General features: G+C 45.0%; 1 protein-coding gene and 1 long non-coding RNA gene across 6 annotated transcripts in view; both read left to right on the top strand.

The window, feature by feature from the left end:
- LOC309517780 (acid-sensing ion channel 2) overlaps positions 1 to 19,113 on the top strand; it is a 394,302-nt gene that overhangs the window by 137,241 nt on the left and 237,948 nt on the right. The window lies entirely within an intron of this gene.
- Positions 636 to 3,603, top strand: LOC309517854. 2 transcript variants are annotated; one of them, XR_014213279.1, is made up of 3 exons: positions 636 to 900; positions 1,456 to 1,526; positions 3,496 to 3,603. It is a non-coding gene; the product is annotated as an uncharacterized lncRNA (long non-coding RNA). The 2 variants fall into 2 exon arrangements; XR_014213280.1 differs by lacking the exon at positions 636 to 900 and adding an exon at positions 918 to 1,343.

Here is a 19,113-nt window from a genome sequence, read left to right as displayed (position 1 = left end):
AGCATAACCAATGATCAAGGATGATGTGAGTTGTAGTCTACCAACATCTAGAGGTCTCCAAGTTACTAATCCTGTTTCGGACTGTTGGCATTGAAGCTGTCAAGGAGCTTCTCCACACTTTGTCTTGAGACAAAAGCCCTGTTCTCACATTATTCACATGTAGAGCATTGCCATGTTTACCTTGGAGCTGGGCTGCAGTTTTCGTCCTGCCCCTAGTGTATCTTCTCTCTGCAGCAGCACATGTTGTGTGCAATTGTTCATGTAGGGGGGCTCCATACAACCTGGATTCCTCCAAAACTGGATGTCCCCATCATGCAGAGCTCCTAAATGCCAACAGGAGATTGCGCCCTCAGGGTTCTCTACAGACAACTGCACATAACACACGGTTGTAGCAGGAGAATACATGATGTCAAGGGTGGGTCTAAAAGTGTGGTCCTACTTCAAAGTATGCACACTAATACCCCACACATGAGTAAAGTGGGAATAGGGCTCTAGTCAGCTTCAGACCCACTTCTTTTCAAGCCAATCACTGGCACAAGGTATGGAGAGTTATGTCACTGGCGATGCCACAGGCACTGTTCAATAGGTGCCTGTGACATGTGTGCAAACCCCAGTATTCAACACAGCATCCCATGTTGCAATGTCCCCACTAGTTAGAGAAATAATTGAATTCTCCTCAGAACAATATGTTTCCTTTTGAGAGCTAAGGAATCCTTGCAGTATCCTTGAAGCAAAAGTATGCGAAGATGCATGCAGCTCACATCACAAAGGAGCAGCAGCTACATATTTCTTGACCTATACACTGATCATTTAGACTTCATTGAGAAAGGCTCTAATTCTGCATTCATTTTCAGGAGCCGGATAAAGCCAACTTGGTAGAACGCAGGGGCTATCCTGCAAGTGAGAAATTGCTCTTTGACATCTTGCATATTAAAGTTACCTATTTACACAAAATCCACTGTCCTTCCTTTCCCACTTTAGGATCTGATCCCATAGATGGAGATGTTCCTTTCAACTGCTTTCATGTTCACAAAAGTTTTCTAAGCTAGGTCATTAATTAATTAAGGTAAGCTTTCAAAAGCCTGAGCGGCTATGTAGCAAATCCAAGCTCCTTGAAATACTTTAGCTCCTCCTTTGCCAGCAACTTCAGGGCAGCTTTTCAAAACCTAAGCAATATTTTCCCAAGCAAGACCTTCCAGGATGCCAACTCCTGTACCAGCAAGCTAAGCAAAATAGAAGATTGCTGGATTAAGAATTTACAAACACCCTAACATAAGAAAGATATAAATCTACAAGCACAACGCAGTATGATATACATCTACAAGCACAAACCTTCAAGCATGGTAGTTATTATGAAGCATTGTAATGAGTTTGCTTTTACCATATATTGGATGTGGATGTGCCTGGCATGAGTGAACATGTTATCAGTCTCTATTCTGGGTTTTGTGGCTTTAGATTTCACCCTGGATCAAGTAGCAAGGTCAATAAGGACAGGGGAAGAACTTCAGGGCCAGGAGTCAGGACAAGTAAATGCAAATCTCCCCCTTTTTAGCTTAGGAGATGGGTGTGCCAGAGACCAGAAGCCATTCAGGGAATCACTGATGAAAATGGTCTAGGTAGCCGTGGTGCCTTCAGGGTAGGGCTTTGAGACAGATGTCGATGGCCGCACTCAGCAAAATGAGCAAGTGTTGCTCCAAATGCAGCAGGGCTGGCAGAACACATTTTGAATTCAGTGATGCAATATATATTGCATAATAGATCACATCTATACCACATATTGAAAGCCTTTATTACGCAGAGATTGGATGGCCATCTGTCATGGATGCGTTAGTTGACATACCTGCATTGCAGGGGGTTGAACTAAATGACCCTTGGGATCCCTTCCAAATCTACAATTCTACGATTCACTTTTATACCACTTTAATAGGCATGGCTTCCCATCCCCCAAGAATCCTGGGAACTGTACTTTGTTAAGGGTGCTGAACTCACAGACCTACCATTCCCAGCACCTTTAACAAATAACAGTTCCTAGGATTCTCCATGAGTGCTAATGTGAATAAGACTGCTTTCAACACATGGTGTGGATGTGATCTTATTTGCAAAAATATATCTGGCAGCCTTTTTTGGGAGGGGGCTGAAGATCTGGATAAAAAAACTTACCTCCAAATAGAGAAACAAATAAGCAAGCAAGCAAGCAAGCAAGCGAAGTGTAGGAAAGTAGTAGCGTCTGCAGCAGTTGGACTGACTGACACTGCCCTCCTCCTCTCCTTAGACTACCCTTCCTATGAATCAGTTGCTGATTACGCCCCAATGGTGTCCCTGCTAGAGGTGCTGTTGCTGCCATTTCCCTCCTGCTCAGTCACCTTATGTGGTGACATAATTCACTGCCCTTGGTGCTAACAGGAACATCCTCCTCAATGCAGGATGCAGGATGTGAGCTGCTCATGGGAGCAGGAGAGGAAAAATTCTGAGCATGGGGGCAAGGAAGGCACAGCTGGAATGTAGAGGATGAGAAGAGGGACCCCTTCCTTCCTGCCAAAAGTACTCCTCTCCCACCCATCAAATTGATGCTTATCTGCCTGCCTGCCTTCTTGCCTGCCTGCCTGCCTATCTATCTATCTATCCATGTAGATTGAGAGCCAGATAGGTGCTTATTGTTTAAAATGGCAGGGTGCCACAGTTGTGGGGGTGAGCTGGGGAGATTGTGATTATGTATGTATATCATCCTTTGTCAGAAGACCTAGAGTGGATTATAACATACAACACCTATGTACTCCATAACACAATACATCTACAACATGAAAAATCAAAACAAATATATAAATACCATTATAGTAGGAAATACATAATCAATTTCCAAGGCTGCAACTGTAGAAAGGGAAGAAAAAAGAGTTCAAGCTGCATAAGGCTTTGGAGGTTATGGACAGTGACTTGGACAGAGCCCTGGAGACACTTAATAAAATGCAGATGAGACCCCTCACAGAGCTACAATTCCCAGCACTCTTAACAAACTACAGTTCCCAGGATTATTTGGGTTGTTCAAGTGCTTTACAAGTATGGTGTGGCTGTGAACCTTTGTGGAGTGCGAATCCTTGTCAGGCCATTTGAAGAAGTGAAATACTGTACCTAACCATCTACAGAGTGGGTTTTCCCCATCAGTTCAGTCCAGGGTTTAAACTTAACCCAGGCACTGTACTGCTAGGTTGGAAGCAATTAAACATGCACAGAAATGCCAAGCATCCTGACTAGTCTAGTGGATCTGCTTTCACCCTACTTGGCACAGTAGTAGGGTGGTAGCGAACCCCTCCCTCCCCGCTAGAGAAACCTGAATATTAGGGAGCCAACCACCCTCACCCACATTATCCATTCTGCAGATGTTGTTGCAATCAACAATGTGAAGCTTGCTTGTGCTTTCCTGGTCCTACCGCCAACAGCCCTTTTCTTCCCTTTTTTTGCGAGATTTCACAGGAACTTCTAATCCTATTTTATCCCCAGTGAAAAAGAGGGCAAGAAAACGAAGGCAGTGAAGAGAAAAGAGAAGATTAAAGCTGTCAGTCTTACCCACAGGCCCATCTCTGAGACATAAGAAAATGAATTCAGCTCCTCCTCCTCTTTTTCTTCTTCCCCACTCCTTCCCTCCCTCCCTTGTGGTGTCAGTTCGGGGAAAGCCAGAAGAGAAAATGTTGATCTTCATTCCTTCTCGATTCTTTGTGAATCAGGATGCCTTTCTCCAGAGGGCTTAATTTGATCAGGGATCTCACCAAGGCTGTAATCCTTCTCCCCACCCACTCACCCACCCCAATGCCGGGGCTCAAGCCCTCAAATGCAGAATCATAAAGCTAGACAAGATCAAAAAAACTATCTAGCCCACCTCCCAAATCTACACACTGTCTTTCTGTTTATATCACTGAGTTTACTAACTGCATTTTTACAGAGGAGGACACAGTTGGAGACCGGGTGGAGAGAGGATGGAAGAAAGAAAAGGGATAGGTGCTGCTATCAAACACGAATACAAATAAGTGCCTTGTACAAACAAATTACAAACGGCAGGAAATGGGGTAACCCCAGTGTGCATTGTAGTAGTTGCTGGCACCTATTGGGGTTAGTAGGGTGTAAGGTAGGGAGGTCAACAGTAGGTGGAGCCAGAGTAATGACAGGTGGAAGCCAACTGGTTCTAGTTCAGTCCCCATCCCATGCTGTGTTCTGAAACAGCAACACTGAGAATAAGGAGGCTGACGCTGGCAGGCAGCTCCACTCCTTGGGATGGTGGTAAGCAGGGATATGGGAATGTAGACTGGGGTTGGTGGGGCTTTCTAGCACCAAGTCAGAACAGTGATCCATCTAATTCAGTACAGACAGTAGCCCTCCATTCGAAGCAGATGCTCCACCCCTGAGTTATGTCCAACTGTATTTGTCCATCTCCATTAAGCAAGATCAGCCCCTTCACATCCAGGCTTAAGTGAAAAAGCATCCCTAGCAAGTCTTGGAGAACAGTTGTCCCCAGAGGGCTGGATCTGAGCCAGTTCTTGCAAGAGCTTCCTTGTACAAGTTATTTCCAATGCAATGCCCCAACACTGGATCCTGGGAAATAATAATAAAGGGGAAAATGTCTCTGAACATCTGTAGAGTGCTATTACCAAGTAAGCACACAATTTATTGATTTATTTGAGAATGCAACAGTCTTAGGGGCGAATAGGCCCTTCTCTGTTCCCCTCAAGGCCAGGCATTTAAATCTAGAGCAAGGGGTAACCAGTGCTTCCCCCCCCCCCCGAAAAATAGGTGCCGGTACTCACCATGAAGTTGTTACAGTAAGTCCCACACTTTTTAACAATAAAAAGAGGCGCTGGTACCCTTGAGTACCCCCTGAAAAAACCCACCACTTTGAGTGCTCAATCTGGTCTTTGTAGCAGTTTTTCCTAAACCCCTACCCACCTAAGACCTCACCAATTTTGCTTGTGGCAGCAAAAAAAATAAAATTAAAAATGCATTAAGTGCTAAAGAGGTTTGTGCCAGTGTCCATTGTGTGTGCACCCAGCAGTGTGAGTGGAGGGTTGGCCAAGGATGGCCAAAAATGTTGCCTTCCCCCCACACCCTGCTGTAAAATATAACAAATGTACTCATATCTACTAGGGGGAAATTTCCCTCAGTGAGGTTGTAGGAATTGGTTTGTGCTTTATGTTTCCTTGATTTCCCTGCTGACTGCGAGTTCTTATCTGCCTTAGGATAAAGACAAATGTACTTCCCCCCAAGAACTGCTGCAGGTTTTTTGGCTGTGGGGCAAGCTCTGCTTGGCTCTGACTTCTGTGGCTGTTTCACATACAGTGGTACCTCTGGTTATGAACTGAATTCATTCCGGAGGCCCGTTCTTAACCTGAAACCGTTCTTAACATGAGGTGCACTTTTGCTAATGGGGCCTCCCGCTGCTGCTGTGCCACCACTGTGCAACTTCAACTCGCATTCTGGGGCAAAGTTCGCAACCAGGAGCTTCTATTTACAGGTTAGCGGAGCTCATTACCCGAAGCGTTCGTAAGGAGGACAGTACGTAACCCGAGGTTCCACTGTATGTACTTGCTTGCGACTCAGGCATGGTTTTCCAATATTTGGGTAGGCTTTTTGCTTTCATGAGCCTTGTTTAAATTGGCATTGGAATGTTCACCCACTTGAACATTCATTTAAAAAAAAAAGCGCCAGTCCATTGGGGTGGGTGAATTAGGCTCATCCACACGTCCGTTTGCCCCACCACTTTCCCCCCGGAAAACCTGCTCTTTACCACTGAATCAGAGCATCAGTTGGGTGTCATGCAGACTGATGTTTGACCCAATTCAGCAGTAAAGAGTGGGTTTTCCCTGAGAAAGTAGTGCGATGAACAGAAAACCACTTGGCCCTGTGCTTTCTAGGCATGGGGCAAGTAAAGCGTGGACGAGCCCTTAAAAACATTGTTTTGTTGGGTGGGTGAGTTGGATTTGTGATTGCCACAAGGGCCAACCAATAGGCACACTGTGCAGCCAGTTTCTCCTAGAATCTGGGGGAAACAGTTTGATTCAGTTTGGAAATTTGCACATCTGTCCGTAAAGGGTGAGCATGGAACTACAATGAGTGCACCACTCGAGCCATGTCTGTTTGTCTTCATCCTTAATCTGCTTGATCCACATCCTGTTTTCCTTGACAGACTTCTGAGGTGAGGCATTCCCTTTCCTTTGAAAGGAAATAATGGTAGCGAAAAATAGGGTTCCCTAGGCTATAAACCAGAATTAACAAAGCAGGGAGCTAGCTGGCAATAAATAGGAGACTAATTAATATAACAAAGTATTCTATGTTGAAGTGGAGCCACAGGAAAGTAGACGTATGGAATATCAAAAGCAGATTTGGAACACAGCTCATTAATAGCCTGACATGGTTTTTGAGAAAGAATTAATCGTGGAAAACTACAGAGCATACAAAGCAGATCTGATGTCCGGCTCATGTTACCAGCCTTGATGTGGTATTGTGAGGGCTAATCAACTATGAATGAGTACAAGGTTTTGGGCCCCCTCCCCCTACAAATGAACTGTATTTGGTAACAGTATATTGTGATTTTTGTATAGCTTTTACATTACACTATATATTAATTGTCCTGCTTTCTGTTATTAGGAAGCCTACTTTTCTCCACCCACATACAAGGACCCTTCTCCACCTGTGGTTGTGTACAAGCCATACATGTAAAGCACAGCACTCCCCCAAAAGAATATTGGGAAGTGTAATTTACCCACCACAAACCTATAATTCCCAGCACACTTAAAAAACTACAATTCCTTGGATTCTTTGAGGCTGTGCTTTAAAAGTATGGTGGATATGCAGCCTATTCCACAAATGTGTCTGCTATAGAGCTTTGTCTGTGTAGATGATGAGAGAGAATGTGGCTGGGGGTATGCTTTGCAGGGGCAAGATGGCTAAGCTCTTTAACTGTTCTGGAAGTGGGAGGTGGGAGAAACGAGGGCAAATATGTCTGGCCACCTTTCCTGTTTGCTTTCAAATCCACACACCACAACTCGACAGAGCAAAGCCCCGACGCTGCATATATTCCTATTGATCTAGAAGGCGTTAATCTCTCGCACTTTAGAAATGTCTCTGGAAACATCAATATTGGTATTTCGCTCATAAATGCAGTTTCTATTTCATATAAACCACAGCAGCTCTCCTCATCATAAATAAGTTCTCCTTTCATTCAGTCTCATCCTCTGGGTAAAAGATGGCCACACAGAGATATTTTATGGACTGCAGTTTATTATGGCATCCACATTTGTGGACCGCAATCTATGTAATCAGATGTAGTAAGTGGGCAATACATGTGGTCAGATATTGTCCACAAAAAAATATTATGCCAAAATAAATTTGTTACAGCGCAATCCTATGTATGTCTGCTCAGAAGTAAGCTCCCGAGTTCAGTGGCATTTGCTCCCAGGCAATAATAATAATATATTTTATTTATATCCCGCCCTCCCCAGCCGAAGCCGGGCTCAGGGCGGCTAACAACAATAAAACAGTACAAAAGTACAGCATAAACAACACTCTAAAATCATTCATTATAAAATTAATTAATTCAAGCCACTGGCAACCATTGGGCCAGAGCTCCGTGAAGATTGCCGAGGGAGGGAGTCAGGCTGTGCCCTGGCCAAAGGCCTGGTGGAACTGCTCTGTATTGCAGGCCCTGCGAAAAGATGTCAAGTCCCGCAGGGCCCTGGTCTCTTGTGACAGAGTGTTCCACCAGATCGGAGCCACAGCCGAAAAAGCCCCGGCTCTAGTTGAGGCCAGCCTAACTTCTCTGTGGCCTGGGACCTTCAAGATGTTTTTATTTGAGGACCGTAAGTTTCTCTGTGGGGCATACCAGGAGAGGCAGTCCCGTAGGTACGAGGGTCCTAGGCCATATAGGGCTTTAAAGGTTAAAACCAGCACCTTAAACCTGATCCTGTACTCCACCAGGAGCCAGTGCAGCTGGTATAGCACCGGGTGAATGTGATCTCGCAGCGAAGACCTCGTAAGGAGTCTCGCTGCAGCATTCTGCACCCGCTGGAGTTTCTGGGTCAGTCTCAAGGGCAGCCCCACGTAGAGCGAGTTACAATAATCCAGTCTGGAGGTGACCCTCACGTGGCTCACAGTGGCTAGGTCAGGGCGAGAGAGGTAAGGAGCCAACTGCTTAGCTTGGCAAAGATGGAAAAATGCCGCCTTTGTTATAGCTACAATCTGCGCCTCCATGGAAAGGGAGGTGTCAAAGATTACACCCAAACTCTTAACAGACGGTGCTGGCACTAATTGCGCCCCCGCAAGAGATGGGAGTTGCCCCCCCCCAATCCCATATCGTCCTGTCCCAGCCACAGGACCTCTGTCTTCGAAGGATTTAGCTTCAACCGGCTCCCACGTAACCATCCAGCCATCCAGTGCTGGTTTTCCTTCCTGCGTCCTCATAGCCCCCACATCAGAAACACCACCTCCTCGTATTAGTTCCAAGAACTGCATTTAGCTCTTTAGAAAACAAGGGACCTTGCTTGTTGCAGTTGGACGTGCATTTTGTGTGTTTCTCCGCCTGGCTGGCTGCAGTGTAATCATGGCCCTTGTCACCCCGCGCATTGTGGCAGAGCACAGGCTTGCCGCTTCCCTGTTTGTAGAACATTAAATCATCCCACGGGGCGCCCGTGGTTTTGTATATCTGCCACCGGCGCTGTTGCTTTTATGGTAGACTACGTTTCTTGTTGGTAGATTAAGTTTTATACCATGACACCTCAATCCAGTGGATGTTACCAGGTTTGCGGCCTCAGCTTACATGGTAGAAATGTTTGGGGTTGTCTCTCCCCCCGCCCCTTCCTTCCAGGCAGATTTCCAAGACCAACAGAGGAGGGTGAATATAGAGAGAGAGGCTGATCCACTGTGCTCTTTGTAATGCTCTATTTTGTTTGCTAAGGGCGGGGCTTGATTCACTGTGGAGGGCCAGCCAAATCTTTATTGCTTAGAGCAGCAGGCTACCACAATTCAACGCATATAGAAATACAAAATGCATTTAGAGATACTAATTTCAATAAATATAATAAATAACTGACTGTTTGACCACCAAGAAATAAGCCTCGATGGGAAAGCAACCTGCAGGGAAGGCACCCTGAATGACTACCACTCTCTAGAGCCATGGTGCAGAACCTGTGGTCTTCCAGGTATTATTGGACTACAACGGCCACCATCCTGGACCATTGGCCATGCTGTTTGAGGCTGATGGGAATTAGAGTCTGGCAACCTCTGTCAGGCATCAGGTTCCCTGTCCCTAGCCTAGAGGGATGGAAAGTTTTGCCACTTCTTGGGTGAATAGCCCTTGACATCCAAACTTTTTCAAAACTTGGAGGGAGGAATCCATCCATCTCTCTCTCCCTCTCTCTCTTTCTCTCTCTCCAAACACCACAACTTTTTTTCAATACACCCACTCTGTGCCTGTGGCATTTTGGGTAATTGGATTATCAATACAGCTTAATCTGTAAAGGGAGATCAGTAGCGGGTGGGTGGTCTTGCTTCTGGGCAGGGAGTGTGCGTCAGATGAACTTGTGGTCCTTCCCTGTCTTCTGCTGACCTGTTTTATCTCCCTGGCTCTCTGCATGTCACCTTTCCCATCGCATTGTCGGCATGTCACTGCCTCATTAGCCCAGTCTCAGAGTGTTTCGCCAGGGAGATAAAACACCCTGAGCGAAGCTCTTCTTTCGCTGCTAATGATGCAGACTCTTCCATGCATGTTTTGTCCTGGACTTCCTTAGAGTTTAATGAATTAAAACACCTGGCATGCTTCAGTGCGGGTGGTGTGGTGAGGACAGCTTTCACCTTCAAGCCGTTCCACTGCTGAGGTTTGAGTAGCAAGGCCTGTTGACAGGAGTAGCCAAGATAAATCATTGTGTCTGACTCAGTATAAGGTTACTTTTAACAAGCGGAATGGAGAGCTTGCCTCCTTTCAGATGTTGTTGCACTCCAGGTCTCATCTGCCCCACCTCTCATGGTCAGTAGTCAGGGATGGTGGGAGAGGTAGTCCAACTACAGCTGGAGGGCTACCGGTTCCATCAACCTCTTAAAAAAAAAGCCGCTTGCAAATCTTTCAAACAACAAAGTAAGTTATGCAGCCTATATAAACTCAATGCCTAATTGCCTGCAGTGGGGTCAGGTACTCCAGGGACCTTCCAGACTCCAGAGCAGTGGGGGCTGGTGCTCACTGAGACTGGTGCAGCAGAAGGCAGGGACTTCAACATCAGGTAGAGCCAGAGCCAATGGCAGGCAGAACCAACTCATTCTGGTTTTGCCCCTGTTCTCCTCCTTGCTGAGTTCTCAAAGGGCAACACTGAGACTAAAGCAGAGGGGGAAGCTGACAAGCAGGATCAGTCCACCTGGACTGGTTGTTAATTAGAAAGGCAGGCAGGTGAGGGCTGATTGTGGGCAGACTGAGGTTGATGGGGCAGCTCTTCATTTGCCCTAATGGAACAGGCTGGTCCAGAATGCTGGAAAGGAGAGCTGCCAGGGATGCCGGGGAGGGGTGTGGGGGGTGTGGGGAGGTAGATCTTGATCTAAGGATCTGGGTGGTACGCAGTACATCAACAAACGTTTCTGACTTCCACTTGTTTAAGAGTTGTGACAATGAAGGAGGTTTTTACTCCCTAAATTAGACAGCTGAAGAAAGGAAGCTTGGAGGAAAACCAGGAGTAGATCTTCATGTGAAAGGAAAATGAACTTGTTCTGGGACTGAAATCAGATTCCAGAGTGGTGTGTATGTTCTGAGGCACCTTGCGCCTTTATTTTATCCGCCATCAACCAATTAATTTTATTTTGCATCTGTATTTATGTCAGCCTTTCCACACCTGGTGCCCTCCCAGTGTTTTGAACTCCAACTCGCAAGAGCCCAGCGTGGGCAATGGTCAGGGATGATGGGTCTTACAATCCAAAACATCTGGAGGGCACCAGGTTGGGGAAGGCTGCTCTAGGTGACAGAACTCCCAAGGACTTCTAGTAAACAAAGTTGATCCCCCAAGCCCCAAGTTTATTCACCCTGGGTCAGCTTAAGACAATGTAAATGTCAGGGGGATACTTGCACATCACCAAAAGAAGAAGAAGAAGAAATGCAGTACCCCAAAAGTTGAGAAGATTTGAATGAAATCTGCACATGCTAATTTATATGTATAGATAGAGGCGTACAAATAATTTCTAGAATTCACATAAAAATACAATATATCTCATCATAGCGGGGGAAACAAATGGCCACCCTGAAATTGCTATTAATGGATGCTGAGTTCCACCATGATGAATGCTTTGTCATGGTGACTTGGGTTGGGTAGCTGTCAACAAGAGGGCTGCTGTCTTAATATTTTCTCCCTGTTGTCAAATTCCACCATAAACCGGGGAATACAGGGCATGTGACATAACTATGCTGCTCTTCTCTGCTACCTTTCCATGAGTCCGCTCCATTCTGGCTGTCCTGCAGTGCTGACATATCTTCATCAGTGGAGGGTTCCTCCTGCCTTGTTTCAATGCTATTGCATCTCAGGTTTTGCTGGTGTAGCAAGGCTTCCACCACACCCTAGCAGAAATCCCAATACAGGAAGTCTTTACCTCAGAGCTGAGGCCTCTTAGATATAGGGTTGTGTCCTAAAGCCCCAAATCACCGAACAGCACCCATAACTGAGATAGTTGGGGGTAAAAATACAAAGCAAAAATCTGATTTAGGAGAGCTTTCGGAAGGAAATCTAAGCCGGGAGAATCTCTCTTGATGACTCCTTCTCCTTCTCCTTCTCCTTCTTCTTCTTCTTCTCCTTCTCCCATTTCATTCCAGCTGTTCTGGGCTCCAGAATCCTCCAGCTACAGTTCCCATACACACCTATTTAAAGGCATTAATTAAATGCAGTATATGTCATGGCTTGCCATCGCGGCACCACCCTAGGCATTTTGCCTCACTTCCCTGCCTGCAAGGGCTGGGGGATCTCTCCCCCCTTTCGTTTGCATTGTTTAAACCACCTTAATTTTGCTTTTCTTTCTGAACATAATAATGGCTCAGTAGATTAACGGGGAACTTAATCGGAAGGAGGCATGAAAAGCCTGCAGAACACACAAAGCCAGATGCATTGGATTTGCAGGCACTTCTTTGCCAACTGTCAGGTATTGAATTCACATCAGAAGTTCCAAAAGGCAGCTAGCAGGGAGTTCAGACTCTTTCAGAGATTCCCCCGCCTTGGCCTTTAAACTGGGGCTGGTGTCAGAGGTTGGCCCCATTGGTCAGCTGCTGAGGACCAAACCCCATTATGGGGCCAAGGGCTCTGCCAATCCGTGGAGCCTTTCTCCCTGTTGTTGCTCCTCCTCCTGTCAGTATTATTGCCTGTTCACCTGGCTTCTCTGCGTGAGCAAGCAGTGAGGGGGGAGAGCAGCAATAACTTCTGCATGCCTTGTTCTCTCTCCCTTTATCTGAAAGGTAGTGCGGATTGCACCCAGAGAGGGAGAAAGAGAATGGAGAGTGGTAACAGTGGCAGGGAAGAGGAGGTGAGTGTGCTCAAGGAGGGCCACCCACTAACCTCCAAAAAACCCTGCTCAGCCCCAAACTGTGCCAACGCTCCAACCAACGGTCAGGGATGATCAGAGTTGTAATCCAGCAAGATCTGGACCTTGGGGTCTCAAATTTCAGCAGTGCCCTATGCAAAACCAAAATCTGGCACTCCCTGCCTCTCACCTTCCATTCTACATCATAGTTATAATGCCTCCCTGCAGCTCTGCGCCCAGTGCAACTGAAGCAGCCACACTCCCCTAAATCAACCTCTGCTGGAGGGCACCTGGTTGGGCTTTGTGGCTGTGTATATTCAGAGGTGGCCATTTCATGACTACATTGGGGCTGCCTAGAAGAGGCATGGAGTTTGTGACTTACCTGAGCCCAATTCAGATAGACACTCAACTAACATCTCAGTCGTAAGCATGTTTACTTGAAGCAAGTCCCACTGACTTTTAATGGGGCTAAAATCCAAAGAAATATGCAGTCTGGGCGTACTGAGCTGCTACTATAGCGAGAGAGCAAGTTGTGTTCTTCCCACTTGATGCTTCATTAATTTGGCCCTAATTGGCCATGTAAACAAAAAGATGCAGTTATTCAATCAGAACTCAGGCTTTAAGCTGCCAAGATCTAGACAGAGAGGGAAAGGAATGCACTAGTAGAATTCTGGGCCTTGTGATACCTAAAAAAAGGAATCTTCTCCACTCCCCACAGTCTTCTCACCCATCAGAAATAAGGCAATTAAGTAAAATGTGGTAGGGGAAAAGTTAAATATCACCTCCCCACCCCCAATAATTATTCATTCACAGTCATAGGACACTTTTGAGTGGGATTTGGTCATTTTCTGTTACTCTCCTTATCACAAAAAGTCCAGTGTTTTGAGGAAGTAGATTTCTTTCACCCCCAGACAATTACAATTATGCAACCTGAATTTGCCTGTAAGAGCACATCTACACCTCTGCTTATCCCATGCTTCCCAGGCACATGTCCTAGCAGTTTTGCCTTTGCACCACTGCTTTCCCTTGGAAAACCCTCTATTTAGCACTAAATTGGAACAAATGACAATCTGCAGAAAACCCAGTTGCCATTTGTTCTGATTCATCACCAATCTACGTGTTTTCTCAGAGGAAAGCTGCAGGGCAAACAAAAGTGTGGATGAGCTCTTACAGGCAAATTCCAGTTGCACAATTGCGTTGTTTGGGAGTGCAACAGGTTTACTTCCCCCAAAGACCAGACTTTTTGTGATAAGGAAAGTGATGAAAAATGCTATGGAAAAGTGTGGGATAACACTTGCTCAATGCCACATAATCTAACCTCCCCACAACCAAATCAGGACAAATGGGCAATAAATAGCTGGTGCTGTCTCACCTCCCTGTACACAAATCAGGATGAATGCTCAGTAAACGGGTTGCTGGCTTCCCCAGAGACTGCTTTTCATTTAATAAACAGACAGATTAGGGCTTTTAAACACATATTTGTGAGTAACATAATCTTTCCCAGAATTCTAGTGTTCGGCAGACATTTTTTCCTCAGATGAATCCCTCAGCCCATGTGCTCATGAAGTGAAGTTGCAGGGAAGAATGGAGTAAACTTCTCATGTCATGATTTGTGTCCTTGTGGTGTATGATCTCCTCATTCCCACTTGTCGACTCATCAATTTGTAGCCTGTCAATGCGTCATGTAACCTGCAGGACACTGATAACAAAACTGCAGCAAGCTTGATGCTTTAATAATAACTAGCAGGGAAAGCAAGGGAAGGTGGTAGGGTGGCCACTTAACCTTTCTCCCCCCCCCCCCAAATAAAATAAAACAGAGGATACAGATCTGCATAAGATTTGCACATCCAAGCTTATATGTATAGACGCAAATTTAGAAGTAGTTGCAACAATTTAAATTGAAATGCAATATATCTTGCCATCGCATGGGAGGCTATGATCAGATGTCTTGCTGTGTTTCTGCTCATTCTGCTGCCCAGGTTTTAACTGTTGAAATGCCACTTCAATAGATTCAGACTTCCTTTTTTATCTTTAAGGCAGACTTAGACTGGACAAAGGATTGTTGTTTGAAGGTCCTTCAAATATAGGACTATCCTCAGTAGCGTAGCACACCTGGCCATCCAAGAAGGAACATTGCTTCATTTCAGAGGTGCCTGCCTGCAAGTCACTGGTCACATCCCCACCACGCATCTAAATCACTCTCACACCACTTTAACAGTTGTGACTTCTCCCCAAAATCTTGGGAATTGTAGTTTCTTAAAGCTGCTGACCTCACAGACCTACAGTGCCCTCAACTACCGTTCCCAGGATTCTCCACGACTGTTTAAGTGGTGTCAGAGTACTTTAAATGTTGGAGAACAGCCTTTACCAAAGGTGTCATGGGCTTTGAAGACACTCGAACTCAGGACGCAAGGGAGAAACGTGCTAAGAGGAAGGTATGCTTGGCAAATCCACACCGTGATCAAATCCCGCATGGAAACCAATGTCCCCACCGTGGAAGGATGTGTGGATCCAGAATTGGCCTCCATAGCCACTTACGGACTCATTGTTAAAACCGTGTTTATGGAAGACAATCTTACTCAGCTATGAGTGTTTGCCAAAGAAGAAGAAGAAGAAATGTATGATGTAGATGTGACCATCCTCCCCGATTCCCTAAGTGGAAAGGAGCTGCTCTCTACACATGCATCCATTATTATTGTTGTCATTGTTGTTATTATTATTATTATTATTATTATTACTACTACTACTACTACTACTACACACATTTCAATTAATGCATTAAACCAGTGTTCCTAAGTTGAGCAGTCATGGGCCCTGGAATCATATTAAATTATACACATGCTCCAAGCAGCAGTCACCCTGATGAAAACCCTCAGGTTTCAAGGCTGAGCTCCATCACTGAAAATGGGTTTCAGTGGTAAATTTGCCCCAGATTAAGCTCAACACAGAACACATCTTCAAGCGGAGTGTTGCTAGTTTGGTGCCAAGTCCTGCCACAACCTCACAACTCTAAGAAATGAAATGAAACCACATCATACTGTGTTACTGGCTCAGAAATGGAAACAACAGGAAATACCGACGATGGAAGAATGGAGAATGAAGCTGTTAGACTATGCTGAATTGGACAAATTGACTGGGAAGATTAGATACCTAAGAGACCAAAAGTTCATCAAGGATTGGGGAAAATTTGTGGAATATCTGGAAAGTATAAGTGAGGGACAGATAACGCTAGAGGGATTTAAAGAAGCACTGTGAAATTTGAGAAGTATTGTTAAAAGGGAATAGAAAAGGAAAGGTTTAAATAATGACAATACAACTGAAGGAATGTGTAACTTAAATAATGACTATGGATTATTCACGGAAAAGCTGAAGGAAGTCCAGAAAAGAAACACTTTGTGATAAATTGGATGTGAAATTATTGTGTGTTTTTGTTTTTGCTGTAAATTAATAAAAATTATTTATAATAAAAAAGAAACCACATCATACTGTGAAATGTAGCTGTTTGATTCTCTCTCTTCCTCCTGCCTCCCCACACTCTTCATTCTCATTAAGGCGTGTGATTAGTATCTCATCACTGAGAGTGACAGTGAGCAGGAATCTTCTTGTTAATTTCAACCAGGACAGGCTTGAGTTTTAAATCCTAAACAAAAATTAAATGGCCATGAAGCGCTTGCTCACCTCCCAGGAGATATTTCTGTTTCAGCCTGACAGCTTAATTAAAAGCCAGGCGAAGGGGTTATGCAACATGCTTATCTATCGCATGGCACCGTGCTGTGAGTGCAGAGCCCAGGAAGGAGAGAGGTTTGCCTTGGCGCAACGCATTGCAGTGATTAAATTTAAGAGAGGGGGAGTTTTGCCAGCAGATTCAATATTCTTGGGCAAAACATTCCAATTAAAGTAACATTCTCTCCAATTTTTAGCAAACATTCCTGCTTACGGGCGTCGGTTGGTTTTAGATTTGAGATTTAGCCATTTGGGATGTGGAATTTTTAAAATATAATTTTTAAAATTTGATATTTTGAATTCAAATTTCAAAAATTGCTATACAAATTGTAATAAGGGATGGTCACAATATTTTTTTCACCTTTTGTGGAAAGGAAAGGCAATGAGGAAGGTGGTCGCACAGAAGTATGATTGGAGAGAATTTCATGTATAAGGAGAAGCAAAGGGAAATGGGCAGAGTCGCTTCAGGTAGCAAGAGTACATTGGATGGCCACAGTGGTGGAACAGGACTAGAGAAGGTTTCAGGAAGGGATGTTTTGGGGAAATAAGGACAGTGAGACAATGATGGGCAAGGCTGTGGGTGAATTGAAAGCAAGGGCAAGAAGTTTGTGCAGGCTGTGGGAGTGGACAGGGAGCCCCCAAAAGGAATTTACGGAAGAGAGGGGAGGCAGTGTGGTGAAAAAGGTCTTCTTCGCCACACTGCCTTCCCTTAATTTTTTATTTTATTTATTTAGCAAAGTTTATATGCCACTTACTAGAGGAAAAGATACATCAGTGGTTTAAAAGACAGCCTAAAATATTCATTTCAAACACTGGTGCTGGAGGGTCTAATTCATTGGGCTCTCACCTCTCAGCCTTGGGCTCAGAGGACCCTGAAAAACCAGCATCAGACTCAGAGCTGGGAATCTGATTTGGCACCTCACCTGGTGATACTGTAGCCTCTGGTTTGGGGTCCAGTGACAAGAGGCTTGGGTCATGTACAAGCTGGAGATTAGGTATCAGAGAGAGAGAATCAGAACCAGGACATACAGTCACAGGCAAGTTAGAGGGCAAATATCGGACAGGATAGATGCAGTGGGATTCAGGATAAGAAAAGGCAGAGTACATTCAGACGTGGGGAATATTGTGTTACAGTGGTACCTCGGGTTAAGTACTTAATTCGTTCTGGAGGTCCATTCTTAACCTGAAGCTGTTCTTAACCTGAAGCTGCATTTTAGCTAATGGGGCCTCCCACTCCTGCTGCACCGCCGGAGCCCGATTTCTGTTCTCATCCTGAAGCAAAGTTCTTAACCCAAGGTACTATTTCTGGGTTAGCGGAGTCTGTAACCTGAAGCGTATGTAACCTGAAGCGTATGTAACCCGAGGTACCACTGTAGTTTGTTATAATGCTAGCTCATCTGTCCTATTTACTAACCTGATACATTATGGAACTGCAGCTTTCTGATCAATATACTGCCATGGCATGCTAAATTTCATTCACAGCAATGGGCATATTGTGACACAACAACAGATGTCATTGGACAACATTGCTACTCCCCCACCCCTTCCAAAAATGTGTGTTTCTGTTCCCCCATGAAAGCAGCAGGAAATAACTGGATGCTGATATTTCATCCCAAAATTTATCACTTTACGCCACCATTTTTTGGGGTTATGGAGGCTGTAGACAGTTTTTTTTCCTGGAAACAAATAACACAGAAATGAGCACTAAATATGCACAGCATTCCATTAGTTTATCCGAAGCGGGTTTTATGTTGTGTGAAAGCTCAGGTGCAATTCAGAAATTAACAGTTAGGGAAACATCAGGAAAATGGAATAAACTCCCAAATGAATGCAGCCAGAGCCTGTATTGTTACATAATAGGTCAGTTGTTTAGATTAGCCTCAGAGAAAGAGGGTTTCTTTAAGGTCTTTGTGTCTCTCCATTGAGCAGCTGACAGCACCCAGAACTAGAATGCACCATTGACCTTTGGAAACCTGTCTGTTTGTCTGGAGTACCATTGATGCTGGATATAAGGGGCCTGAAGGTTGCCTGCTACAGGCCCTTTCCTGACACCTTAGAATCATAGAACTGCAGAGTTGGAAGGGACCCCAAGGATAATCTAGTCCAGGGGTCGGCAACCTGTGTCCCATGGACCACAAGCGGCTGGTGGGGGTCATTTAAATGGCCCCTGAGCCGCCCCTGAACTGAGCCACCCACTTGGCGAGTCCTGATGCGCTGCAGCAATCTCAACTAAAGCATACATGACAGATGATCATCCAACCTCCACTTAAAAGCCTCCAAGGAATAAGAGTCAGCCACCTTCCAAGGGAGACCATTCCACTGTCAAATAACCCTTACTGTCAGAAACTTTTTCTTGATGTTTAGTTGGAATCTACTGTCTTGTGACTTGAATGCATTGGTTCTGGTCCTACCCTCTAGAGCAGGAAGAAACAAGCTTGCCCATCCTCCATGTAACAGGCCTGTAGATATTTGAAAATGGCTATCATAACTCCCTCAACCATTCCTCATAAGGCTTTGTTTTTCAGACCATTGATCATCTTGGTTGCATTCCTCTGCACATGTTCATACTTGTCAATATCCTTCTTAAATTGTGGCACCCAGAACTGGATACATTATTCCAGGTGTGGTCTGACCAAGGCAAAGTAGAGCGGGACTATTTCTTCCCTTCATCTGGACATTAAACTTCCGTTGATGCAGTCTAAAATAGCATTAGCTATTTTTCTTTGCTGAAGCATCACTCCCTTTGTATTCCAGGTTCCAGTGCAGCCGAGGTAGAACTTGCACCCATTCCCTTACAGTTCCATATAATTCTTCACCAGGCAAAATATGTATCCAGGCTGTGCAATAAACGCTTTTGAAATCTCCAGTCCC

The sequence above is a fragment of the Podarcis vaucheri genome (genome assembly GCF_965113315.1).
Source record: "Podarcis vaucheri genome assembly, chromosome: 13".
In the NCBI taxonomy this organism is placed as follows: domain Eukaryota; kingdom Metazoa; phylum Chordata; class Lepidosauria; order Squamata; family Lacertidae; genus Podarcis; species Podarcis vaucheri.
This window is presented reverse-complemented; position numbering and strand designations above follow the sequence as displayed.